General features: G+C 37.8%; 1 protein-coding gene and 1 long non-coding RNA gene across 2 annotated transcripts in view; both read left to right on the plus strand.

Annotated features, from left to right (window-relative positions):
- SLC25A21 (solute carrier family 25 member 21) overlaps positions 1-27975 on the plus strand; it is a 252422-nt gene that overhangs the window by 144293 nt on the left and 80154 nt on the right. The gene's annotated exons all lie outside the window — the stretch shown is intronic.
- On the plus strand, positions 697-3348 carry LOC121070872. The gene is made up of 2 exons (XR_005820272.1): positions 697-756; positions 2743-3348. It is a non-coding gene; the product is annotated as an uncharacterized LOC121070872 (long non-coding RNA).

Below are 27975 nucleotides of genomic sequence, written 5' to 3' on the forward strand. Positions count from 1 at the left end.
GTAATGCATTTTCATTTACTTTATTCTTTTGTTTCAGTGTCTCTCAGCACTGCAGTGCACTCACTCTTTTCTAACATTGTACTGATAATCTCTCATTTCTTAATTGCTTCCAGCTAATCCAGCTAATATAGGTTGCTGGGTTTTGTTTTATTTATTTATTTATTTATTTATTTATTTTTATGACTAGGTGAAAGAATTTATAAAACCACTATTTCTTGCTTAATTTTTATTATGTTTTGATTTTCCTTCATTTTTTCTGTTAAGCATTTGTTTGTTGGAAAGTCCCATGGCTTTTTCAAATGAGTGGAATCTTATTTGATCTAAATTAGCATTCTGAAGTTTAGGGAGGATGCCAGAGGCTCATATCTAGTGGATTTGTAGCTCAGGATCATGGCTTGGTTGTTATAATTTTTGTGTGTGTGTATGTTTTTAATAAAAAATTGGAGAAATGAAAGTTCCTGTCAAAGATTATTTTGAAACCCTGGAAAATGGTTTGGCTCTTTTGCGACATTTTGCAATATCTTTTCTGTGTTTAGTAATTTTCTATTATTTTACAGTAACAATGCTTAACTTCTTTATTCATAACACATATCAGAGAAGGAATAACATATATATATATAAATGCATTTTTATAAACTACAGACCAACAAAATGCTTAATAGACTTTTGTTTGTTTGTTTGTTTCTTAATAGGCATTAGACAATAATTTTATTTTATCTATCAGAACACCAAATATCACTATTTTCAGAAATTCATGTAAGTGACCTGGCTAGAGAGAGATAACTTATAATCCATTGTTTTAGCCCTATGAATCTCAATTCTTCTTTGAAATAAAGCTCTCTTCTCAATTAGAAAATATATTGGTATAGTTTCTGATGAGACACTATTCAAATATTTGTGCTATATTTGTTAGTCTTTCAATATGACAGAGACTTTTGGTTAGCTGTTTTATTTACCAGTTACCCTTAGGATTACTTTACTGATTCGTAGATTAAATAAATCTCCATTTTTGTCATCCTAAATACGAGCAAGTTTTACAGAACGTGGTAAGTGTTTGTGTCTGCCTATGTACAAGCAGGGAGAGCAGTAGCAAGTAAGATCTCTCTGGTACAGACACAGTCAAGACACAGAAAGTTCATTTTTTTAATTAAGAAGCCTATATGGTCTTTCTTTACTGGAAAGTGAGTAGAAAAGTGTCTTAGTCTGGTTTTGTTTATTTTCAAACCCTTTTCTTTTCTTATGTCTAATGTGGGCTATGATGTCATTCATTAGACTTACAAAAGGATGATAAAAGGTATTCTAGATCATGATATGTAGGACAAAACATTGTCATATATATAAATATTAATTTTATATTAAAATTATCAGAGTACTTTTCCACCTAGAGTTTATCCTTTGGCCCTACTGGCATATGTTTTGGTTTAAGCAAACATATAAAATTAATAAATTAATAGCCTTTTACTGCCGAAAAAAAAATACTTGTGCAATAGCTCACAGGACCAGTTGCAGAGCAAAACGGAGAGAATTATAGGAAGCTATCAGAAGTTGAGGGAAAGCTGATGCTGTTTGAGGGATCAGTCAGGCAAACCTGACTGGAAGATGTCACTGTGGCTCCAGATTATGCCTTTATGTGGTCCCATAGCTTTGAACACCTTCAAGTTTTAGGTGGAAAAAAACAAAAAACAAACAAACAAACAAAACAATGGTTAATTTCCTGCTACTGGGTTGCTGCCATAAAACTGACATTTTCAGGAGCCTGCTAACTTCCAAACTACCTGCACTGGCGTATAATTTTCCTTGCTATTGCATTTTAACATCTCTAAAATGCATGCAGCCAAGAAGGACACTGCAAAATTAGAACTTATAAATCCTATGACCAGAAATAAAATGTTAGCTAATACTTCCTCAGGTATAAATGTTGGTTACCTTTACATGTGCCTCCTCTTTTTCATTAATCAACAGTATTTATATATCTGAATTTCTGTCACTTCACTGTTCATGAAAACAAATTTCAAAGTTGCTAGTGCAAGTATTCATAAATACTGTGAAGCACGTATCGAAATGGAAATACTCATTTTGGATGTGGCTCAGTATTCTTTAGTTACGAAATGGAAACCATATTTTATAACTCTTTTTAGCAATTGTATCTACATGACAGAATTTAATAGAAAACACAGATGAAGAAATGTGTGATTAGGTGCTTTGAAATAATAAAGAAAAAATAACAAGATATCACTGAAAAATTTCAAATACATAAGGCATCTAAAAAGATTTGTATCTGAAGGTCCTGTGAACAGAAATATTTTTATACAGATTAGATGAATCGTTTACTTCTCTCTTTCATTTTGGCAGCAATTTGACATAACTATACATTTTGAGACAAATATTTAAAAGAAAGATGTTTTCTCTCACGTCATACTAATACAAAATTATGCTCCAGATCTGTGCTGAATTCAGTGGAAATATATTAGTTCATACCCCTTGAAAATTAAGGGGTTTCAATTCCACACAACATATTCAGAGAGTGGTAAATGTTATTGTAAGCCAACTACCATCTAAAGGGTTTGGAGAAACTCTAATTAATTATTGTTTAAAGAGAGCCATCAAGATAGCTTGTATCATTACAAATTAAACATATTCAAGAGGCAATGTTTTAATGCTTTTCTACTTAATTCAAATAATGACATTTCCAGATACTTTTAATTTTTTATTCTTTATTTAAATAGTCTCTTCTATTTTCAGACTTAATTGTGTCTTCATAACATGGCCTCACATTGGGATGGATGTGTGCAATTTGGAAAGCAAAGCCCAAGAGACAACCTAAGAGACATTCCTTCAAAATCTCTTACTTGTTCCTCAGGAGAATATGTTACTTGTTTTCCTGATCAACCTACTGTACATCCCTGTTATTTTTCTTAAAGCTGTTTCCCACCTTTGGTAGAATCTGGGAAAAATATGTTGCTTCTACTTTAATGCCTTTTTACATAGTTCAGCATTAGAGCAGGATCTGTGTGTGAACTTATTTTCCATCTTTTGTGTGATCCAGAATATCAACATTAGAAAATAAGGCCAATAATTCGCCTTAAAAAGTTTAGAGAAAGTTTTCCTCTAGTCATGATCAAGATTTTATGGTTTGCCACTCTTTCTGCAACAATCCAGACCAACATCGTGGATCTAAAGCCCTGAATTTAGTAGAGAATTTGGGATCTGAGTCCAAATTTGAACTCTGCAGTACAGACCCATTTCTAGTTAGCAACTGTTCTGCTGATTTGTGTGTGTGTGTGTTTATCCATTTTGTTCCTTTGTTCCAATTCTGTCATTTTGGTCTTATTAAAAAGTTCAGCTTACTACATGTGTTTCCGATCTCATTCCATCTGTTGTTTTGCAAGAGCTACTTCCTTTATATCATTAATTCCTCTTTGATTTCTGGTCTTTTTTGTTTAAGTGAGCAGTAGTGGAGCCTGTTTCTTAAAAAACATGGTTTAAGGAAGAGTTCATTTTCCTTATACAATGTTACCATTTCCAAATGATCATAGCTGACTTGGTTCACATCATGCTGTGTTAAGTTCATGTTACTTCATGCGAACTGCTCTAGCTACATTCATAATAGTTTTAAGCATAGTCTTCCTGTCCTGGGAAAATTATCAGGATACCAAACAATTCCGTATTCTGCTCTTGAGGTGAAATCTCAGAAGACTATTATAAAAACAATTAAATTTGGCCAACGAAAGACTACATTTAATTAATTTTGACTTTTGGAAATTTTCACTTAAGATTCTTCTTTTATTTTTTTTTTTTATCCAGAAAAACAGCAGTTTTGGGTTGAAAATGTTGAAAACATAGAGAACCACTATCATCTAAAAATGTAGATAAAAATATATTGAAACTGATTGTTTCCTGATAAAAGTTTTTTGTTGTTGTCATTGTTTTCATTGTGGGGAAAAAAATTATAAAAATAATCCCTGACCAAATCAACTTATTGTCTTTATTTCAACCAAATATCAAGGCTTTTCTCTGGGATTAGTCTTACTTGATTTATCAGTGGCTTTTGGCACAATTGTTCATACGGTCTGTGTGCATTTTGTAGCTGATACTCTGTTTTTGGCATTTGAATTTCAGTTTTTAAATGCTTTGAATATTTCCTTACAGACCCAAGTTTTGTATAATAAGAACTTATCTCAAGTTTACAATGATTTGGATGTGGATGTGATCCAGGAGTCAGTAATTTGCCCTTTGTTTTTCTTCTACATACAAACTGTTAGGAATTAATAAGGGCGTACAGGCTAATAATTCCAGCTAGATGTACTATTCCAATTTAAATCCTTCCCTGAATTAAACAACAGTATTGATGTGCACTGTTAAACAGATGCTCTGATTTGCAGTGCTGGTCAAAGTGATTTTTGTTATGTTTTTTTATTATTATTATTATTTTTTATTTTTATTCGTAGGCGTACCATATGTATGTTTTATAAAGACTTTTGAGATCCTTTGGGATAAAAAGAACTATAAATATATCATCATCTCCTCATGTGATACTGTGCCATTTGTGGTCAAACTGCAAAAGTGCTTAACAGTATCTCTATTTCAAATCAGCGTTGATTTTTGTAAAAACTGTAACATAGTGTTTCTTGATTTTAGAATAAGCTTATCACCGCTCTGTTAGAAACTGAATGTTTGTCCGTCAGCAAAATAGGCTGTCGGAGCTCTTTTCTGAAGCTTTTCTGTAATTTTTATTGAACATTCTGCCATTTACTGTGTATTTTTATAAACTTTAGGTGCTTTCTTAAAAAACTGAAATCCCATGAAATAATCATTTCCATTTTACAGAGCAGCTCAATGATATTACCTTTTAAGTTACGTGTTATCTGTGCCATTACACTGGCCATACGAAAACAACCCTATTTTTTGACTCACTTGAGAGATATAACAGTGTGAAATTTCCAACACCTGCCAAATAAGCCATATCCACCTTTAACATGCTCAAGATAGTGGATTAATATCTATTTCTCTATTTCCCTTTTAAAGAATTCTTTCCCTGTTTCTAAGGATGGTAGGGGAATAAAATTTAAAAAAAAAAAAAAAAAGCCTCTAGATGCCTAATTAGCTATCTGGACAGGTGTGCAGCTGGCCAGTCTCTTACACTAGAAGGAAGAGAAGTGGTCTGTGTGCAGGAGGTAAATGCTGAGACTGTCCTAGGAGGATTAAGGAGAGAGGCAGCAGCAGATGTGGGAATGAGCTTCTCAGGAGTGGAAGCAAGCGGACAGTCTCCCACAGAGAGCAAATGAGAAAGAATGCCTGAGGAAGAGCCAAGACTGACAAGAAGAAATGTCTGATGGTATATTGCACATTTTCTTTTCAGACCAGTAGGTGTGTAAGGTATATGTTGGATTTCTGGAAGGAAGCTGTATCAAAGATGACTTGGAGTGGCCTTAGTGCTCTTCAACATGTAGTCTGTATTTTTGTTGCAGATTTTTGTTTGGGTTCGTCTTTTTGTCTGTCCTTTTACACATCCCAAGCACAGCTCTGTTTTGTAGAACCCTTTACAAATGATTCCTTGTGCAGACAATCTGAGGAACAACTGGAAATCATACTAAAAGACATACCAAATATCATCCATCCTACTAGTGACCAGGCTTTTGACTATGGACATCTGCCAAATGTAAACATGCATTTGTGCGTTTCACAATTTTATGCTTGTTGTTCTGCTTTTCATCTGATTTTGACAGTGAACTAGAATAGTTCATTTCAGGTCCCTTTAATTTATGTTTTGCTTTCCTTCTAATGCCATAGCACAATACTCTTTCTGTTTGGATTTCCACTGCTTACAACCATCAGGTACCAGCTTCACGTAAAGAATTCCTGGCAGCTACATGGGCAGAACTTGTAATATGACAAGAGCCTGAGGGTTTCCCTTCTGTAATCTACATATATTATATTTACATCTTTAAAAAAAAATGTATAAAGACACATTTGATTGTACTGGTACAGTATCTTCCTTGGTAGAGAAAGGAAAGTTTCTTGATGTTTAAGATCACTAGCACTGGAAAAAACTGCAGTTGATTAGCTGTGTCCTCATGATGCAGTTTCAAGATGGTTGTATGGACTGCATTTTATGATTTCATGGGCTGCACATTGTGCACTCCTGGTTTAAATTCAGGAAAGCTCTGAATTTTTTCCTTCCTTTTGTTTTTATTTTAATTTTATGAAAATATTTCCTTTCCTAACGTAAGACTACAGATAACCCTCTTCCAGGCAGAGTAGGCAAATGTGACAAAAGAGTTCCAAAACTGTAACTATAGATAAGAGCCATGTCATGGATTGCTGATATGTTGGAATAATTCTTTTGTAGCACTATTTACTGGGAAGAGGAAGAAAAGGAAGAGAACCAAGGACTAAATGCCTTCCAAAATATGCTCATTGTACAATTGGCTGCTTCTCTAGGTAGAACCTACCTAAAAAATAAGAGGTGTAGAGTTGCTTAGATTCTCTTTGAGGTATCTCAAGATTTATACAGATATGAGAATGGATGCATCAGGCTAAGAGGTCTGAAAAAATATATCCATATTTGTACAGAAAATACCCTGCAGTGTTATATTATGTGTTATGGTTTGCATTAAACAATAAATGTGTTTAATTATTTTATTTATTGAGATTCCCATAGCCTCAGGATATGCTATTCTATTGCTGTTAAAAAAAAAAAAAAATCTAAATTATCATAATGTGCTAATATACCTTCTTTGAGCTACGTAAATTGCCTCACTCAAATGGTGAGAAAGAAATAATGTTAGATTCTTAGCAATCAATGTAATGTGGACTATCCTGTACAACATTTATGAATCTGATTTATTCATTCTGGACATGGAAGATCTATTTGCCTATTTATCTGCTAGTTCATAGCAATGAGGAACGATACCAAAACTGCTAGAGGCAATTTTGACCAGGACAGTGTAACCAGCACTTAAATTCACAGCCAGTTTCCAAATGAGGTGTTACAGTCTGCATCCATGATGTTCCTCCAGCCACTGCTGTACCAGCACTCAGAAATTCCCATCCCAGTGCTGAGCTCCTCTCCCCTCCCCTCCCCTCCCCTCCCCTCCCCTCCTCTCCTCTCTCCTCTCCCTCTCCCTCTGCTTCTCCCTCTCCCTCTCCCACTTGTCCTCCCATCTCACCCACATCCCCAGCATGGAAATGGCTCCCAGGCCATGGGACTGGGTTTGTCCTCTTCTTCCCAGCTTTCTTATGCCTGGTCCTGGAGGAGTTCCTAATTGTCCTCTCCTTCCCCTCTGACTTCTTAGGATAATGAGGCAGGATGGGGAGCAGAGCCTTCTGCTCCTGTTCAGAGATCCTTGGTTCTGTTAGCTGCCTGGCCCTAAACCACAGCTGCTTTCCAGCCTATTTTAAAGTGTGCCAGGTGACAAGTGCCTTCTAATTCCCTTTGGAGGCTCCTGCATAGCCTACTAGCTCTCACAGCCAGGAAGTATTTTCTAGTGTTCAAATGTTTCCATTATGCAATTTCATCCCTAACAACTACCTATACCCCCTTTACTGTACATTGTTCCTCTTTCCCTTTGTTTATTCCCTTTAGACATGCCCCCATTTTCTTTCCCTAAGCCTAAATTAGGGTAGACAATCAAAGAACCTCTTTACATAATCTTCCCTCTGTGTCAATCCTGTATTTAAAATATGAGTCAAGTGAAACCATGAGGGATGGAGTGGTATGAGAGCAAGAGCAGAAAGCAGAAAGTGGAGGGCTAGGAGGTGATAAAGTACATGGGGTTCTATTTACAAGAAAAATATGTGCTGAAAATAAGTATTTAAAATGGGAATTGGGGAGTGGAAATGACCAGATGTTAGCATGGTTAAAAAAGTAGTCTGGAGACGAAGAAATTGGATAGTTTTAAATATGTATGCATTTTTAAGTGATGTTTAAAATAAGGATTAAGCAGCTGGGAAAGGTTACATGGGCTACAAGTTGGAGACATCTATGGTATACATAAGATTTTTTTACAACAATCTAACAAAGCAGCTGGGTGAGTTATTAGCAGATGTTAATGATTTGTCAGTGGTATAAAACATTAAGATCACATTCAGGGGTAGAACGTGGTCATGCCTGATTTCTCCATGGACAAAAATTTTGCATTAAACCACTGTCATGGCTGATTTCTAACCATGGATGGAACATGCCTAAAATAAAACGAGGAAGGAACCCCCCTTTTTTTTTAAAGAATAAAGGAAGGGAAGGGAAGGGAAGGGAAGGGAAGGGAAGGGAAGGGAAGGGAAGGGAAGGGAAGGGAAGGGAAGGGAAAGGGAAAGGGAAAGGGAAAGGGAAAGGAAAAATGAAAGAAAAAGGGAAGCTATGTTTACTTTTCTCATTATTTAGTCATGTAGTAGAATGAGTGGGAGATCATTTAAGTATGGAAAATCCCTATTTAACATCTTCATTTACAATAAGCACAAAAGCAATTTTCTACCTCTTTACATTTGTTTTTTTCTTACTTGTATTTGCACTAGCTTTTAGAGGCTAAGGATATGAGAGACTAAAACTGTATATGTTGGAAGCACAGTGTAACTGTAGCAATGCCAACAATTCTGTCAGAGAAGCTGGCCATTAATACTGTATTTAAGTATGTCCTTAAAATAACTACATTAGGCCAATAAGTGCCAAGTAAATCTATAAATAAATAAAAAGAGAGATAATATCTTTATGAACTATGCTTTTTGTATGTTTTTACGAGCAGATGCACCAGTGTGTATTCTAGGTCTAGAGGGGGTTTTGAGAAACAAGAGTCTTCATGTTGAGTAGGATGCAAGTTAAATACCATCTCCAAAATAGTCTTGGCACAATAGAGCTGTCTTTTGAATTTATTTCTCAGGAGGAAGAAAGGGCAAAAAATGGAAATATTTGCAAGTTCGTAACTGCTGCAATGTTGTAGTAAACTGATTACTCCCTGGTGAGAAACAGAGGGTTAGACTGTGCTTTTACAACCAGAGTCAAGCTGGGGGCAGAGCTCAGCAGCACCAGCTCAAGAGCAGCACACAGAAGGGATTGTGCCTCAGAGGGGCAGTGAGCTGCCTGGTGTTCCCTTAGCCCTGACAGGCTGTTGATCCATAGCAGTACTAACTTCTCGTAACTGCAAAAGGCACTGCCATACCTTATCCTTTGAGAAAACGGAGCTGTACCTCTAAGTGCTATATATGGTACTATCCGTCTAACATCTACTCAGATAACTTTCCCTGTAGCAACTCAGATCAAGTGGGTTTCTCACAGGAGGCAAGTTGGATACTTCTTCTTTAGCACATTAGTGAGCTGAATCAGCTCAACACAAGAATCAGATGAGTGGCAGTGGCAGTACAAAGGAGGAAGAAGTACAAGAGAAAAGTGCCTGTGGGATGGGAAAAGTGCCTGTAGACAGCAGCAAATCTTTATGACAGAAACCTCTATCCTGTCTCATGACACTTTCCCTGAGTGAGTCAGCCACAAACTGGAAGGTTCAAATTAAATAGTTCTGAGATTGCTAAAGTGGAATACAAATTAGGAAAGGAAAAACAGAAAGGGAAAAAAGTTTTTTGACATTTTTTGTATCCTAGAAAGAACTAAGAAAAGGCATATTTAATTTGAAGATGTGTTTCCCCAACAGTTTAAGGTCAATTATTTTGGAATTACTTTTTTCCCCTTGATACTTACACTGTCATGCAATGACAGTATCAGCAGGGACAGTGGAAAATTGATCTATTAATCACTTTTTGGTTTTCTTTTTTGCCAGCTTGTTTTCCCAAATTGTTTCTTCATACAGTTGTGTAACAGGCAATACCAGGCCAGAAAAGGGGGCAACCCACACAGGTTGTCAGTGGCAACCACCAAACCGTATGCTAAAAGTATACATGAAAGGCATATGTGTATACACTGTCATGAGAGTGCAGTGTAATGTTACAATTAACCTGGTGAAAGGGTGATCTGACACTGAGCAAGTTAGTCCTGCTTATGGTTCCCTGCTACCCAGCTCCCTTCTCTACTGTATTTGGTATGTTCCCACTGTTTCCCTTACATCAGATCTAGCAGTTGCAAAACTTCAGGAAAAGTTGATTCAGCTTGTTGGTATGTCAGAAAATTAAGCTGTAAAAAAGAATTTGTTTTCTGGTGGCTGCATACCATTAGATCAGCTCAGTTGTAATGCAAAACTGCATCCTAGTCACAATGTATACACATTTATTTAGTACATCTCTAAGTTAAATGAGAACTTTTATTTCCATTGCCATTTTTTTCCGTCTTGTCTGATAGCATATATTTCATAGTGTTATATCTTCACTTAGAACATCCTAGTCAGGATGGATAAAAATGTTGAGTTCCACTACAGGGGGAATAATAATAATGCAAGTATGTTAGATAGGTAAAAGGCTTTCTTAATTTAGCCCCTGGAGGGTGATTTTTTAAATACATCATTTTCCTTTTCCTTTGTCTTCTTTTTCTTTTTATCTGAATTGTTTTATTATCTGAACAATTTGACATATCTAAGAACTGAAACAGCTGCAAACTCCATTGTTATACAGATAATGCATGTATGGTGTATGTCTCATGAAATTTTGGTATATACTGAAATTTAGTATTCGATTTCATAGATGGGAAGCTCCAATTTTGCAGTTAATTGTTCTAAAAGGACAAGGTGTGTTTTTTCCTCCATGTCAGCACCCCTCCTTGTACAAGCTGTAGACCTTATTGTAGTTTTCCCTGGGCCTATACAAAACTCCATTCCTAGGAGAAGACTAATTTATCAAAAATGGCACAGTTTTTGATGAATTTGTGAATTGAATCAGCTTATAGGATTCAGTGAGACTCAGAATTACCACAGGAGAAGGAGCAGGACCACACAGCAAATGGGGAGAAGGAACTGAGGATGAAAACTCCCTTTTTTGTTTGTTTGTATGTTTTTGTTGTTTTCTTAGGTGAACTTTTAGATCAGTTCAACTGTTCATGGAACAGCTTAAGTCAGAGGCATCAAACCATCTAAATCAGGAGTAAATTAATTCCTGTTCTTCAGTGCACTATTTATCAGCTTGCAATACTTAATTCATGTCTAAATACTTTGCCAAATTTGAATGAATAAAGGATTCCTGAAGTTGCCTGTTAATAAAATTGCACAATTTTACAATTGTTTGCAGTTATTGCCATAAGAAATTACTGCACATTACAAAAAGCTCTTGACTTTTCTGTGAAACATGTAATTAAGGTAGAAATTTCATATTAAAGCTTCAGCAGATATAATTCATGGCTACTAAAAGGAGCCTTGCATTCCCTCTCATGCCAGCCCTGATCTCAGCAGATTCAGCTTTCTAACTTGGCTAAAAACTAATTCATCAGAAAAGAAACAAACAAACAAATGAAACAGAACAAACTGTCTAGCAAAAGGTAAATGTAATTGGAGGGAGGAATAAGGAAGTAAACTGGGAGACCTGTCTCTCCAGGTATAGGTGTGAGTTTTTCAATCAACTCCACTGAACAGTGTGAAAAACATGGAACATGAAGGTCTGTCCTACCTAGGAAGTAAACCTGGACACAGGAATAAGTTTGGAATCATATATAAGGCTTGTTCCCATAGTTCCATGCTGTCACAAAGGAGAGAGCAAGGACAGAGTTAAGAAGATTCTTGAGTTCCTGGATCATGGACCCTTGAAGTCTGAAGAGAGTATATACTTGTCATCTTGCCATACACTAGTGTAATGGTCCTTTATTGACCATTGGCAAGAATTAGATATTAGGATGGATGTCCTTCTGATCCCTTATACATAGTATTAGCACAAAAATAATTTAGTCTAACTTCTCCAGGAATTAGGGTTTTGTCATCACAGCAAGACTGTGCAGCACCCTTCTAATAGGTATTTATAGAGGCAAAAGGCTGGACTCCTAACTATCTTCATAGTGGAGCTTAGTGACTTTCTGGAGACACTTTCTTTACTCTAAGGGTGGTGAGGCACTGGAAGAGGTTGCCCAGAGAAGCTGTGGATGGAATTGTTAAAGGCCAGGTTGGATGGGGCTTTGAGCCACCTGGTCTGGTGGGAGGTGTTCCTGCCCTTGGCAGGAGGTTGGAAATAAGTGATCTTTAAGGACCCTTCCAACGCAAATCATTCTATGATTCTATGAAGTAACATATAGGGGCATGCAAGGACATATATGACATAGGTGCCTGTGAAAACAGGGATTGAAAGCACTGACTCAGACAGCTTCTTTTGGTCCAGGGTTTGATTTGCATGAAAAATCATCAGAAAAGTAATAAAAGAATGATGATGACTGTATCATACTCACATGCATTCTGAATAACATGAAAACCATCTCATCCATTAGCAACAAGGAAGTCCCAGAGAAAATCCCACCTGTGGAACAAAGTTAATAGTACCAGATGTCTTCAGCTCACTCTGCTTCAGAAGCTACTACATCACAAAACCATTCCCTGATTATCCAAACAATTAATATTTGCTAAATTACATGAATTAAAAGTCTGAATACAATTCTGCAGTGAGATTTATAACTAGTTTTAGATCAATTTTATGTATTAATGATGTTCTTTCTACTTGCTGACTTTGCAGCCTTTATAGAAATGTATACAATAGAAGTATGTAGATATGTTGAAGGGGGAGGGCAAAGTATTATTCTTGTCTTTTTATACTATTCTGACAGCTCAAGGGACCTTGAGGGAAATTTTGGCACTGGAAATGTATCTTAATGGAACATAAATCCGTAGGTGGTGTAGAGGTGGATTAATGACTCTACTTCACCTGTTCCTCACAAACTCTTATATGGGAATAGGTAATTCTGGAAAGAAGTCAATGGTCAGAATGTCTTTTATACTCCAGCTTTTCGTGGCTGCCAGGACATACCCTTGTGACTAATAGGAATTCAGCATCAATTAGAACAACTCCCAGAGTTGTGCTATGTGTGCTGGGGCTAACACAGTTCCACCATTCTTGGCTTTCCAACTGCAATGGAACTGTGAGAAACAGCTTTGAAAAGCTTGGCCCATGGTCCTTCCTCCCACTTAGTCACATTGCTTAAGGATAATGTAAACTTCAGTCTGGAGTGACAAACCGTAAAACTGGTAAAGCACTAGGCCAATTCACAGGTGCCCTTGGAGGACATAATTTGTGTAGTTGCATCAAATTTCAATTGATGTGAATAGCCAGAAGCCTTTGGAAAGAGGTTGTTTTCCTATCTGCAAAATAACATTAACATAAAATCCGTTTCAGAGTCCTGTGGCTCTGAATAATGTTGCATACACCCAGTGTTGGTGGATGATTTGGCATGACAAATGAGATCCTTTGGAAGTTCATAGTGGTATATGTTTATTTGTCCATTACTTTCAGTATTTTAGAAAATACAAAACATCGTTAAAGGACAGTCTAATTTTACCTTTCTCTAGGACATTATCACAAGACTATGCAGAACCCTTTGTACTCCACTGAGCATTTAAGTAGGGCTGGAGTATTTTAGATGCTCTGCTCCAACCATCTGCATAGGCATGAGATCATTATGTGGAATGTTCAAGATGGGTTTTGTGAGAAATTAATTTTTCCTAAATGTTAACTTCTGTATTTTTTTGGAATTTTACTCTAAAGTGACATGTTTCTCAGAGTGCAATTTTCCCATAGCTATCCATGTTATCAAGATGGAATTTCCATTTCACTTTGCTGTTATTGCACCACCAATGTATTAGCGACCTCTATGATCTGTTGAAATTGAAGGTATATTATCTTACTCTGGGTCTCAGGTATGGTCTGTAATGTGACTTAGTTCCCACTCAGAAACTCATGACATGAGTTAGGCACATGTGTGTGTTGAAGAGCTCAAAATCAAAGAATACTTCATTGAACCTTCAAGTTGTATAGTGTCTTGGCACATATTCAAAGCCAAAGTTTTGAATAAATAATTTCAGTTTGATCATATTTCTTTTATCCAGTATACTCATTTTACTTTTTACTAGCCTGTACATCTATACTTGCCAGTCTGTCTATAGAAGAAATATATTATGTGCTTAATCAGTACATAAAATTGTGGGAGGCGAAGGACTGGTGTTAATCTAGGTACTGAACTTTTTCTGACAATGTCTTCTGTAATTCTGTGTTTTGTAGTATTATAGCATTTATTTTTAATAGTTTTCTCTTGTATTTTCATACTTTTCCTGTATACTAAAGAAGTTGAGTACAAGTACTTAGAAACAGAAAATTTAATTGCACTTTCTGTTGTTATAAATATTTGTGTAAAGCAAAAGAATTGCATTGACATTTTAATATGCTGTCACTTCAAGATACTACATGAAGTGTGAACAGAGCACAGGCACTTTTAACAGGTGTCTCTAATTGTTAGTTTGTTTCTTAGAAATAGCCATAATGTAAAATTTGGTGTAACATGTAGATCCAAGGTGTTTGGATCCTGAAACATGCTAGCCAGGTTTTCCTTTGGCTGCTGGTAAAAACAAATTGGGGAGTGTAATTGATTTTTTGTAAGAAAGCTTTTATGTTTGCTTTGAGTTCAAACTCCATCTTTTTCTTGTTATTTTTGTCCCTTAGGAGGGATTGCAACGCAGGCTTTTAGGAAAAAAAAAAAAAAGTTCAATGTATTCGTTTATTTTAGCAAATAGGATGTTTCTATTACTTTCAGATTTTGCCAGTTTGTAACTGCAGAAATAATCGGGAAAAGGGTGAAAGCCAGATCAACTACATTACAAAAATGTGTATTTTCATTAAATTTTCCAAGTGCCTGTTATGTTCAACGGGAATTCAAGATTGTCTTGTTCACAGAATGTTTGAAAAGCCCCTTAAAAGACAGATACATCTAGAAAAATGGATGGATTGTTGGATGAAGTGTGCTTTTTTTTAAAAAAAAAAAATGGCAAAAGAGCATCAACATGCATGCAGTCTTTTCAGATTTTTAGTGCGATTACTACTGTTTCCAGACATTGACATAAAAATATCTTTAAAGAAAAGAGCAGAGCAGAATACAAACCTGGTAAAAGTTAATACTGATTATGGAGGAGGGGAAAAAAAAAAAAAAAAGCAAAACAGTTCTGTTACATGGCAAATGAGTTATGAACCTGCATCTTCTACAAAGTTTACTTAGTTAACAAGGTTGTATTATGAACGGTTATTCTTTTCCAGTTTGGCAGAAAGATAAACTATGTAAGTTCTCCAAAGTTATGTGCTTAAGATTTAGTGAACGTTTCAAGATCAACGGTTTCACTAATTTTGCAAATACATTTAGATTGATTGCAGAAAATTATGGAAGTCTATTTATTAGTTAAGCTGTAGTTAAGGTAAAGGAATTCTGATCAATTTGCTAAGAATTGCCTCCAGCTGTGCTGGTTTCCGTCATGTAGTTAAACAGAAGCTCACTCTAGTTTGATCTATTTGTCCTCATTTTCATGGTCACTGAAGTAAAGTGTGATGGGCTGAGAAGCACTCATGGGTTCCTTGAGTACTCAGGTGCTAATTCAGAGAGTCAATGAAAATCTTTAAAGCCACTGGGGAAATACGTATATATATTTCTTAAATAAATATAAATTAATATGTTCATTACTGAAACATTTTTAGCATTAGTGAAGAAGCTGTGTCATAACTTCTTTAATTTCAGCATAGAACTGACAGATTAACCTGTCATCTAGAATAGCCAATAACCTCATATAGCTAAGAAGTGAGAGACCCAGTCCAAATTCCTTCTCCCCTGAATCAGAAGTCAGATTTGGACTTGACCTTCCCAAAATCTACACAGGTGCTTCAACCTCTGAGTCTCTGTTGTGTCTTTATTCAAACCTCAGTAATTCCTCCAGGCAAGACTAGAAGTATGAGCTCTGGTTAAGACATTCTTCCAGCATGTTCACTTGCACACATGGTTCAACTACACTGCGTTGTAACAAAGTAAGGACTTCAGGGTGTATCTGCCAGACCCTACTGCAAGTACTGCAGTCAGTAATACCCTGCCTCTCATTTCTCCTTCAGCTGCAATGTCATCTTAATCAAAATAACAAGATGGAAGGTGTTGTTTATTCAAATAGATCCATTTTTAAAATGATTGTGTAGTGGGTTTACATGGCAAGGTTTTGGTAGCAGGGGGCCATAGGGGTGGCTTCTGTGAGAAGGATCTAGAAGCTGCCCCATGTTTGGTAAGGGCCCCACTGCTGACCAGAGCTGAGCCGATAAGTGATGTTGTTTTGCACCTCTGTGAGAGCATATTTAAGACAGGGAAAAAAAAATGCTGTGCCACACACAGCAGCTGGGAGAGTGAGAGGAGTGAGGAACAGCCTTGCAGGCACCAAGGTCAGTGAAGAAGGAGGGGGAGAGGTGCTCCAGGTGCTGGAGCAGAAGTCCCCTGCGGCCTGTGGTGAGGACCATGGTGAAGCAGGCTGTCCCCCTGCAGCCCATGGAGTACCATGGTGGAGCAGGGTTCCACCCTGCAGCCCGTGGAGGAGACCACAGTGGAGCAGGTGGACCTGCACCAACGGAGACTGTGGCCTATGGAAGACCCCTGCCAGAGCAGATTCCAGGCCAGACCTGTAGCCCGTGGAGAGGAGACCATGCAGGAGCAGGTGACCTGGCAGGAGCTGCTGCCTGTGGGGGATCCAGGTTGGAGCAGTTTGCTCCTGAGGGATGGACCGCGTGGTACGGACCCATATCTGGAGCAGTTCTTGAAGAGCTGCTGCCTGTGGGCAGCCCACGCCGGATCAGTTCAGCAAGGACTGCATCCCGTGGGAGGGACCCCACAGCACAGGGGACGAGAGTGACCGAGATGGAGCGGCGGCGAAGAAGCGCTATAGACTGACCATAACCCCCATTCCCTCGTTCCCCTGCGCCACTCGGGGGAAGGAGGTGGAAGAGGGTGGATGGGGGGGAAGGTGCTTTTGGTTTCTTTCCTTTGTTTCTCACTTCTCTAGCTTGTTAGTAATAGGCAATAAATTTTACTATCTCCCTATGCTGAGTCTGTTTTGCCCATCATGATAATTACTGTGCGATCTCCCTGTCCTTATCTCAACCCCTGAGCCCTTTTCATCATATTTTCTCCCTGTTCCTCTTTGAGGAGGGGAAGTGAGAGAGCGGGTGTGGTGGAGCTTGGCTGCCCACCCGAGTAAAACCACTACAGATCAACATGTACATTTATGCTGCAGGTGCAAAATCATGCACACTGAAGATACAGAATCTTTTTTTAAGTCTTAGCATTGTCCATGATGTATTTCTGCACTTTCAGTCTGTGTGGCATGTGTGGAAAATGCACAGTGCTGTGGCTGAACTGGTACATCCGCTGTTCTCTCAGGAACATCATTCTGAATCACTATTATTCTTGAGGTTTTTCAATGGATCTCATTTAATTAAAGCATAAGAAAAAAAATGCTGCTTTTTCGTTCCTGACCTACCCTGTTTGTTCAGCCATTCCGGATATTTTCTTACTGCTCTCGCCACGTCTTTAAGCAACATCATCTTTCCACCTTAAACAAACTGGCTTTAAACAGTATATGTCTTGTGAAACTCTTACTCATATTTTCCCCTGTCATATCTACTTCTTGTTTTAAGTACCTAACAAAATTACCTTACATGTACCTAGCAAATGTTCCACCTTTGCTGATCTTAACCCAAAAAAAAAAAAAAAAGTCACAGAGGATCATAGAAGATCAAAGTAATAGCATCTCCTCAGTAAACTGCTGCCCTTTACTTATGATTGAAATGATCCCAGTTCAAATCCTGCTACACATAGAACCAAGGAAAAAAATACTTTCAGCAGTTCAAGAATGTAGTGCCTATTTTATGGGTAGTTCATCCACACACCTACAGTCATCAGAGAGGGTTCTTCCTCTCATTAATGAAGCTCTGAGTCTTCTGTTGCCAAACTGACTCTCTCATCTGTAAATGATGTTGTTGATACTAGCCCTCAATCTTTACTTTTGCTCAGTAATGTTTGTTGTTCTGATAGGGAAGTTGTTTACCCTTCTGCCTGTCAGAATTACAAGTCCAGTTACTGAAGTGTATTAGTAGTAAGAACAATCTTAAGGTTTAGTCCAGTAGCTAATGTTTTCCTTAGATGAGGAGATTTCATCTTTGGAGTCCCTGTCCCAAATAGAATGGACACAAGCCTGTGAGAAGGAGAAGTGTCATGTGGCTTCCAGTGAAAAACACTGAAGGATCTATCCTACTCTCAAAAAATACCATTGGTCCTCAGGGTGCTGAATCTGCCCTGGTGACTACAGAATTGACTGGAATATATGCTTTTTTCAGCATCACTTCTGTTCCCTTCAAATGGGGAGAATCCTGCTATTCTCACCATTTCATATCCCTGTTCATTTCTGGACAAATGTCAAGAGGAGAATCTCCATGCTATTTCTGGGAGACAATAATTCTGTTCAAATCTTCACTGTCCCATCTCAGAATCAAGAACTTTTCCATGAATCTGTGAAATACATGGCTGCTACACTGGATATCCTTGTTGAGAGCTCTTAGGAACTGTTGTGAAGTCATCTACAAGTTGTCCACTGTCATACAGTTCTTGTAATGGAAGATGTAAGAAAGTGATGAGAGACAGTTGGTAGATGCTTGCCAGATCAAGAATGTTAGACTTGGATATGGTGTTCAACTATTGCTCTAATGGAGATTTACCCTGGACATTTTGAAATGAGACCATCCTTAGTATTTTATCAGTATAGTATGGTAGGTAACATAGCCAGAAATATTGCTGAAGAAGGAATTATTCCATCCAGGTTAGATATAACTGAAACAGAGATGGTAGAGATGTGCAGTGTATATGAAACATCATATGACATAGACTGCATGCTGCATTTATCATTGTTGCATGAACTTACGCACAGTAAATCCACTAAATTTCTGTATTAGTTCTGAGAACCAATGAATGTTATTGTCCTTCATCTTAAGATTAAACAAAGGGCTGCTAGAGATATGGGCTACTGACAGGAAATCCCTTTCAATCTTTCACTGTATTGCTAACAGAGATATACTAGAGTCATATAAAATACTTTGTACATTGGCTTCATGAGGTTTTAGGGGTCATGGTTAAAGATCCTTCTTTCTCCTCCTCTCTCTACACTTCTCCCTCCCCCTCCCTCTCCTTTCATTGGGCTCCTGAGTATGCAAAGGCAAGAATTTAGTCCTGGGTGGTTTTGGTCCATGGTGGAGGCCACAGCACAGTGTGGTGTTGAGTGTGCAGAGTCCCTGTCCTTTTTCCTGAGCCCAGATCTTCTTTCACAGCACACTCCCTTCCTCTCTACCATCCTGGGAATTCTGCCTCTTCTGCTACTTGGATTCTTCCTTTATTATAGCACAGTCCCGCTGCAGATTCCTTCTTCAGGACCTGCAGGCTTTTCTGAGCCTGTACAAGGCAGGACTGCTTTGCCCTGACTTTTTTCAGGAGGTAGGAGAGGCATCAGGAGTGTGGAGCAGTGAGACTACTATGCATGAGCTCTGAACAGGGGAACAGTGGGGGAGGAGGAGTTGGGATGGTCAGAAGCAAAGCATAAATGTGCCAAGCCATCTGCAGAGTGGACCCACAAAATTGAGGAAAAATATTTTCTCCTGGTGGCATTAAAACTGAGTCCTCACAAAGTCATTGTCTTGACTACATCTCAGTGAAACTCAAGAGTTTTATTTGCTTAGTAGTTGCTTTTACAGTCGTTAAACCATGTTTGAAAAGTAAATCCCGAGTGTGACTGTCACTCACATAGTGTATAGTTTCATTTCATTAAAAAATTAATAGACTGATCATGAAAGCTAAGAATGGAAAATTAAGGATTTTTGTATGAAAAAATTCATACAAACTTTAAATATGCAAAATGCTGAAGAGGGAAACTAGAGCCTTCTTGGGACATCAATGCTACTTACAGCCATGATTGCCATTAACAGTGACAGATAGTATCATTCATAGTGGCATAGTCCAAGACCTTGAAATTTGTTTATTCTCTCTTGTTGTATCTGTGTCTTGTGCATTCACAAGATACAGGTGATTCTGACAATTTTTAATCAAATGAGTATTCTTGTTTTACTGACCAAAATTTTTGCAATTTGATGTTCTCTGGGTGCTCTTCTGGAATTAACCAATGCAAAATACACACTGGAGTCTAATTTGATTGTAGTTTTCATTGAGCCCTTTAATATTTTATCTCTCTTTTTTCATTATATTTTAGATTGTGAACAAGTCCAGTGATTATATATCAAACTTATATTTTATCTAAGTGCCTGTTCAGGTACGTTTGTTGCTGCCCAGGACACTGAGTTCTGCCGTCCTTGAACTTCTTCCCATGCCTTGCCCCTATCCTAGACCTTTCCGCCTTTGCTTGTCATCCCACAGAGTCTGGATTACATCACATATCCAGAGAGCACAACTTACCCCAGACACTGCAGTCTTGTGGGCAAAGTGAGCAGACCTAAGTGGATCTCCTACCCAAATTTCACCATTACTGTTCTTGTAGTGCCCTCCAAAAAATACTGGGTCACCTGCTGGATGCAAGGTTTGTGTTGCCTGAGGATATGATTGTGGGAGTCTGCCACAGAAAACAGAGGGACACTTGGCAATAGTCTGCTGGCAAGTTTAAGTGACCTGTTCTCTACTACAAGAAGTTAGTTGTATTTCCGTGTGAAATATCTCTGTAATTTATTTAAAAAAAAAAAAAAATCTCACCTAAAAAAAACAGACCATTGACAAGTGTGTTCCCCTTCTTTAAGGGCACTTGCTAGAACCTGGGCAGTGTATCAAAGGTAGACAGCTCCATCTATAGTCAAGGGAAAGAGAGGAACAATTATGCAGGACAGTTCATTCCATCTGTCCGTGATACGCAATTTAGGATTGGATGATTGGCCTTTGGAGATGTATGTCTCAGCACTGGTTCTGCGGGGAGCCTAGATGACTGGCTTAAAGTGGATGGTTAAATTAAAATGACTGAAGTTAAATGAGATGAAACATAATTAAGTATTTAAAATGTATGCAGGAGTTCTGCTTTGGTGTATATCTAATTCCAACAAGCTGTACATAGTTACAGGTGTTTTGGCCAGATTCTGATTCAGTATAAAGGCAGAGCTCTTTTGTGCCTCTGAGGTGCCTGTTTGTACTAGACCTGAGATGCTTCCCCTGTCCTATTAAATGGGACTTGCTAGACATGACTTAGTTCCCAAACTGATGGTGGCAGAGATGCTGTCTGCTTGCATGTTTGTAGTGAACAGCTGCATGAGTATTGCTCTGTCACAGCCAGAACTGTGTGCTGTATGAAGCAGCATTAATTGAGTGCTACAGCCCTCATACATTCTTGATAAAAACAAATCTGTGTCTACACTGGAAACCACACAGCTGATAACTCCTACAAGGTTGTCCTTAACCAGTGGTTAGAAGTTGTGCCAATTCTAAAGCAGAAAACAACCCCACTGTCTTTTAAGCTGTCACGAGTGCCATGGTAAACCTCAGTCTTTGTCATTTTTGACCATCACCACTGGGTAAATCAGTACTGATCAACCAGTGCTAACTTCGTGTTGCTTTGTTACTCTCATATCACCAATGGGTAGGAGCTGCTTAAGACCTTTCCAGCAGACATAATGCTGAGTCCTTGTCAACCAAAAGGTTCAGGAGCATATTCTGATCCACCTTGCTAAGATCCCTCCCTTGAACAGGTGACTGAGAACACGGAATTTGGGAAAGACCTTTACTCTCTTGTGATTGTCCCCCTCTCCCCTTTGTAAACTGAAGAGAAAACAGAAACTGAATTTCTTCCCTGCCAGTGAGATTGAACATCCATGTTTTTTTCTTCACCCAAGGGATGCATAATACATGGTTTACAGAACTGCTGACTGCTGTAGCTGCAATTAAAACAACACTGCCTTCATAGCTGGAACATTGAGTGCAAACAGGCTGATAGTTTAATCAATCCATTTGAAGAAGTATTAACTAAACCAGCAGTTTACTGTTCTTGTCAAACTCTAAACAACTGTAAATCTTGTTTTCAAAAATCAACCAGAAAAAATGTGACACATTAAAAATGAATTAGACATGGCACACCACCCATACGCTGTATAATAAACAGATCACAGCCCTATAGTAATAGTTGTGATTTCTGGCATGTCACTGGAGAAGAACTTATGGGTTTTCAGAATGACCTGTGTCATAAATCATTGCATTCTCATTTACACTGAGCACATGTATCTAATTTTTCAAGAGCAGCTTCTGAAATCCTGATGAATGGCTTCGGAATTGATTACTGGAATGTATGAAAAGTAGTGTCACGAATGCCTAATTGAGGAAAGGAAAAGGGGACTAAAAACACAATCCAGTGAAATCTGAATTACAAAAATGTGATATGTACCAAGTAACAAATGAATAGCCACCCAGGAGATAAGGCTAAAACATGAAAATGTAAAATCTGTCACACTTTTCTTCAAGACAGATAAAATAAATTAATACAAATTTTCAGTAGAGTTAAACCAATGTAACCATAAATCATATATGTATGTATTTTTTCACCCATATAGGCATCATTTTCTTGCTATCCAGTTTAATGTTTTCTGTGTGAATGCATATTTTCAAAATATGGAATGCTTCACATTTAAAAAACAACAACAACAACAACAACCAGACATCCCAAACCAGGAAACATATTCAAACTTATTAATGAAACTCCAGAGATGCAATGAGGCATTTTTATGTATATCTTGTCGACTTTGTTTATGCACATGATCTCTTGTCAGCATGACTGAGACCCCCCCCCACTTCACACAAAGTTGAGTATGCACTCAGTAAGCCCAAATTAATGTAACATGTTCCTTTCTGTAGACACCACAGAGATACCATCAAACATGGGATTTTCTCACAGTCTTTTCTTTGAAGTAACAGATAGAGCTATAATTATTGAATCCAATTGTTATTTCCTTTGTGTAAAAGACTGCAAGTTACAATCCACACTGAAAGGTAGTGTAGACAGTTTTTATGCTTTGCCCACTTTTAAAGATTTATCTGTGTATGCAGCTGGAGCACAAGGACTGAAGTTGAATGTGTTACATGACTGTAGCATGTAGATTCTGATTTGGTGTTGAAAGAAACTCCTTGGCAGATAAGTAATGAAACAGCAAACATGCCATCACCTAATAAAAACATCAATTCATAAGAACCATTAACTACCTTTTCCCAAGACATCCTTTTTTAATTGTTATATTTGATTTTGTCATAAGAAAACAAATTCATTTTACTTTACTGATATATGCCAAGCAATGGCTATAGAATGAGGAAATTTTATAAGGAAGCTATTACCCTTTGTCCAGTCTCTACTTGCAAGGTTCAAAATGGCCAACATTCGTTAAACTTTATTACTGAGGTTCATGAAAGTTTCTTGGATTAGAAAAGCATAACCTTCTGTCCTGATTTAGAATGGTGTTGCAGCTTTTCATTAACCTGGAAACCTCCTATTTACATGGTTCACAGCCTGGTCTCAGCTCACTTGGAGGTAACAAAGGGTGTCGGGACAAGAGTGCAGCAGGGGGCTCATCCTTTAGGGCTGCCATCTGAATTTGATCAGGTCAACTGTTTTAACTCTTGCCTCATTAGGCAAAATAAAATGGAGATTATGGTGTGTGGAAGGATCAGATTGCAGACAGCAGGCTCTGCCTCCTGACACTCGCTACTGATTTTGCATTTTGACAAGATCTTGCTCACCATGTTTTTGATACTATATTACAGCAGGTTTTAAATTATTTTGAAGACACAATCACTTGTGTCCCCTGACATTTCAGAATTTAACCAAAGAGGAGTGAAGTAATAAGTGAAGACACATTAGTCTCAGAGGCAGTTTACCTACTGGAGAGATGTCACTGTGTAGTATGGGCTTAATGCTGATAGACGCATTAATTCAGCTTGTCAAGCTAGCTCTTCTCTTTCACAGTTTAGGATAGCTGTAAATTTGAAAACATCTGACAAAAAAAAAAGTTTGCTAGGCAAATTGTTATTACTACCTGGCACAGAGGATTAAATAATGTGTTTTGACTACATTATTAAAATGTCTATTCAGTTTCTCTTTAGTTACTGCTTTTAGTGGTTATGTATTGTAAAAGTTGTATAGAGTTCAATGTGTTTCTTACCTTATAGTGCCTATTAGGGGTAGAGATGAGTATCATCGAGTAATGAAAATCTTTGCCACCTGGTTGTCCACTGAAAAGCATTTACCAACAGACCTCATCTGTACATGCCATGTAATAATAGGACGTTCATGGTCTATAAATGTCAAGAAATGGTCCAAGGTATCAGTTTAGTCAGCTGACAAGTACTTGGCAACTCTCTTATAAGGACAATAGTTCTTTTCGCTCACACCCAACCATGGTTCTCTTTAGGACAAACAGCGATAATAAAAGCAGATGATGTTTAACAATTGGATATTTCTTTTCTTTCTCTTATTCCATTTGGGCAGGACTTTCTTTAAGTTCCACCTCCTTAAGCTCAGAGTAACAACTCTTAGCGAATGAAGAGGAAATGGAAATATGAAAATTAGAAATAAGTTCACATTATTTTTGCAATTACTCGTTTATAAATCAAGAGTTCGCCTGAAGTATAGACACTAAAATGCTGTCAAAACAAGAAGCTCCCTTCAAGGGGGGGGGAAAAGAGGCGACAAGTAATATGCAACAGATGTGAACCTATATGGATTTTTTAATACAAAGTAGAATGTGCATTATTCCATGGTTAGAAGTGTAGCATAAAATTGTTTTAAGCTGACTTAAGATTCATTATTCTAGTAAAGACCAACTGGGAAATACACAGGATTGTTACGTTCTAAGTGAAATTAATGTCTGAATTATAGTCATTAGCTTTCAGAGAACTACAAATTGCACAATCCATAATAATGTGTCTCTTCAGTAACATGGACCACGTCACTACATTTAATTTCTTCTGCATATTATATGCCAACTTCAATATCCTTATTCCTAATGCAAACTGATTCATTTGCAGACTGCCATGTATCCTGTGGACTTAATGAGGAAGGGGCCTTAAAAAATAAACATCTCATTGCACATTTTTATTTCTACATATCTGGCTCAAAATTATATTTTCTGGGGATATTTAAAGCTGAAAGTTTCCTCTAAAACATTTCACGGAACAAACCTGCCACTTCCAAAAGCAAACCACAGAGAGGTAGATAACATGTTTTTCATGAAACAATTGCACTTACTGAAAATGCTGAAAAGATTTTTTGTTAAAGAATGTATCATAAGGCATGTGCACAAATTATTGCAGACCCTTGAGGCCCAGATAATTTCTGTCTTCCTGTGTTCCCATTTACTTTTGCTGCCAGCCTCCCATTTCTCCTTACTCTTCTTTTCAGTTTCTAGCTCCAAAATTCCGTCTATTTTTCCAGTTGCCACCAGTTGCTGCCTTTTCCCACCAATCTGTCCGCATATATTCCACCTGTCCTGTACTCTCTCTTGTTCTTTACCCAGTTCAACTGCCAGACTCCTCCTCTCCGGTTCATTTCCACTTCACTGGACTTCAGTCCTTTACTTGCTCTGTTTCCTTTTGACTCCTTTAGATGAAGGCACCACTTTCTGCTACAAACATATCGCTTGCTGAGAAGGGGAGAAGTATTTAAAGCAAAATGACGTTAATTTTGGTTCAAATTGTATGCAGGCACCCAAGAGCAGCTTGGAATCTGTGGTGAAAAGTAAAACAATCTATGTTAGTAGCACAATTTCAGGGTGTGTGTGTTTGTTTTTGCTCTACTGCATGGCCTCATAAATATTTGCATCTGCAAAAAAGAAAGTCTGGCAACAAGCAGTGATGGGGATCAAGAACTTACTCAGTTGGCTTTGCCATTAGTGGAACCATTCACTGAATTACATCCCAAGTGGAATCATAGAATCATTAAGGTCGGAAGAGACCTTCAAGATCATCTGGGAAAGTTAATGACACTTTTCTGTCTTCCCACTATAAAGGCCACATGAATCCTACTGGTCTAGTCTGCAGCACTTGCAGTCCTGGAAAATACGGAGAGCTCTTTGAGCTGCCACAGGACTCATTACACTGTCCAAATATCCCCTTTAAGGAATGCTCAGTTGCCACTTTAATAGGTTTTGTGCTTCACTTAAAATAATTTTCATGAAAGGTCTGTTGCTAGTGTTGGATGCAGAGCAGGCTCAGCTGTACAGGTAGGTAAAAAGCGCAACTGCCAAGCATTATATTATGCTAAGGAGTCAGAACGGCCAGTTCTTAGAAGTGAGGCATTTATTACTCCATCTTTTCTGCCTCCTAATACAATTGTATTATTTCCTGTCCTGTTAGAAAGTCGAGGGAAGTGCAGCAACTATTACTCTTCCTTAGGCAGTAGAAGAAAATGATACTGAAGCATTGTGAGAGAACAATTGCGAAATTCCTCTTTCTCTGTTTTTGTCACATCAGAACAATACCAGCCATGCAGCTGGTCGGAGTCATCTGGCAGAGCTGAGTGACTCATCATGGCTGGAAGAGTCGAGTGCATGCTGTTCTCCAAAGAAGAGCACTCTGTAACCACAGCAAGGGAGAACAGAGCTCACTGGTTGCATGTGTAGGAGAGAACAGACAAAACTGGCCATTTTTCCCACATAATAAGCTCACACTTTTGGGGTCCAGGGACAACCTTTCAGGTCGTGTTCCCTCAGAGTGTTTAAGGGAACATTAGCAGAGGGTTCTGGCCAGGCTGTTTGACAACAGGAGTAAAAGAAAGGACTGCCCATGCCTTTGACAATCCAGCACATGGAATAAATCTCAGAGCATTTTAACATGGATGATTAGTTTGTGGTGATTAGAAGTGATGTGCTGCCACATTCTGGAGATGGTTTGTCTCAAAGGCAGCTTTGGCTTCCAGGAAGTGGGTAAACAAGGGGGCACAGAAAAAAAAAAAAAAGTCTGTTGTTTTGTGCAAATGCTCTGAAAGCTACAGAAGTGTGAGTTATATTGATAGAATCCTACTATTTTTTTTTCAGAGTCTTTCTCCCTATAGGGATCGCTGTCAGTAGTACTACCATCACTAAAACTCAGAGAATGCTGTCCTGAGCCGATTTGGGTCAAAGGAGAAGTCTCAGAGCTTAGACTTCTTTCTTGCCTTACTGTTTATATGGTAGTGTGAGAATACTGTTTAGGATCAGTTCATGATGCCAGATTTCTACTTTAACGTTGTAATATTATGCAGTTTCACTACAGGGCATGCTCAGCATGGTTTGTCTAGAACCTGATCTATTTTCTACAGGTAAACATAAAAAAGTTAAACTTTGCAGTAAAAGAAAGGAGAAAAGGATCAAGTACACAAAACATCTAGATTTGAATCAGTAATATTCTAACTGCATAAAATCATAGGCATAAAATCATTATTAGAAATAATATACATATGATAAATTATGTTTGATCTCTTTAGCAAATCCATTGCTTGCAGTGATACCAAGTTATTGACATCTTTGCATAGGCTAGTTTAGACTATTTACGGTATATTAATTCTCCCTAAAATTTTCTCTGTTTCAGTGTTACATTTAATTATTTTGCACACATTTCTCTATAAGCCATTTTAGACTGCATCAGCTGATATTCTTAATAGATTTTACATACAACTGTTTCTCTGCTTCTTGGAGAGATCTGACAGAATATGCCTTATGTTCTCACTTCAGGAGGTCTGGATCTTTCAACCAAATTTAATAGATATTTATGCCTTTGGAAGATCTTATCTAATGTACTATTGGTTCAGGTTCATTCACAGCCTCACATTATATTGAAACACGGACAGAGTGTGTAATTTGTTAATGTCATGAAGGATGAAGTTGGTTAGAAAGGGAAGTGTACACGATTTATAATAACACAAGTGTTTCCTTGCTAATCCCTTGGCAGGTTCATTATCTGTAGAGCCCCAGGCAATAGTTGGCCTATCGTGAGAGTGAAATTTAACCCACAGCATGAAATTAATCCTCAAAGACTTTTGTCTACTCTTTCTAGAAATAATAAATTCAAAG

The sequence above is a fragment of the Cygnus olor genome, chromosome 5 (genome assembly GCF_009769625.2).
Source record: "Cygnus olor isolate bCygOlo1 chromosome 5, bCygOlo1.pri.v2, whole genome shotgun sequence".
In the NCBI taxonomy this organism is placed as follows: Eukaryota; Metazoa; Chordata; class Aves; order Anseriformes; family Anatidae; genus Cygnus; species Cygnus olor.